Here is a 1,278-nt window from a genome sequence, read left to right as displayed (position 1 = left end):
ATAAGAAGAAAATGAAAGTTAGATACCAAGACTTTCACTGGAAGCAGACACCACTACGCTGGGGAGAAGGTTCCCAGCTCAGGAACCCCAAAGCACCCCCAAGGCACACAGAAAGGGTCTCCCTGGTGTCTGGTACGGCCAGGAGGGGCGTGCAGAGGTCAGCAGCACCTCAGCGAGGAGGAAGGTCCAGCTGATTCCCGCCGTTCCCAGGGGCAGCTGGGCAAGGAGGTGGTCCACTGCCCCTGCAGGCTCAGCTCCGGACAGCAGAGCCGGGGACAGGTAGGAAAGAGCTGGAGAGGACACTGGCTGAGTGCGCAGCAGGTAAGCCCCCCAACACACTCCGTCAAAGACGAGCAGAGACTTGTGACCGTCATGCACACACACAAAATGAAAGTATTTTAAGGATTTTCACACAATTAAATGATGTAAGCAGGCAGACCTTTTCACTGGTTCAAAGCAGAAGTCAAAGAAGCATGCATGTGCACGGAGCAGAGTATAGGAAGATCTGTGAGTAGCCGGAGCTGGGAACTGGTCAGCATTCACCTGCACACCTGCGCGAAAGCTACTGCTACAGTTGCCAGCGACTGAGTTACTAAATAACCCGAAATAGGCAGAGGCCAGCTGGAGAGAAGGGGCTCTAACCAGACTCCCTCAACTGGGCGTTTTCTTGCAGAGCTGTCCTGAGAACCACAGGCTTCAGCAGCAGCACCTCTGTCTTCTGCTCAACCGCGCCAATGTTGAGAACACATCCCCCTGTGGCGACAGTTTTAAAAAATGCTCCAGATGGTGCCAGATGTCCCCAGGGTGGGGTTGGTGTGGGGTGCCTGCAGCTGAGGACGCTGCTCCGAACAACGCCTGGCTTGCCCTGGGGCTGAGCTCAGCCTGGGCCTGGGAGGGCACAGGCAGCGATCACCGCGCCGCCAGTTTCCCGGTGAGGGCCGCAGCGAGATGCAGGCGCAGCCGCACCCACGGGCCTGCCCCGCCGTCCGGGTCCCTGGGCCCTCCCGGGATATGAGTCACAGCACGCCGGGATGTAGTGTAAATGTGTCCCTGCGGCCTGGGGCGGGCGGCAGAGCGAAGACGCTGTGCACGGCGTCCCGCTTCTCCCGGAGGGCGGCGGCTTCATCTGCACCCCGCACACGCTAGCTCGGCCTGCAGACCCCGCCCGGCCCCGTCCCACCCCGAGCCGCTGACGCAGCGCTCCCGCCGCCCCTCCCGCCTCACGAGGACGTTGCAGGCGGGTCGCTCCCGGAGGCGTCCGCCGGGGGCAGCAGCGCC

The sequence above is a fragment of the Chinchilla lanigera genome, unplaced genomic scaffold (genome assembly GCF_000276665.1).
Source record: "Chinchilla lanigera isolate Chin_1 unplaced genomic scaffold, ChiLan1.0 scaffold00119, whole genome shotgun sequence".
NCBI lineage: Eukaryota > Metazoa > Chordata > Mammalia > Rodentia > Chinchillidae > Chinchilla > Chinchilla lanigera.
Note: the sequence above shows the minus strand (reverse complement) of the source record.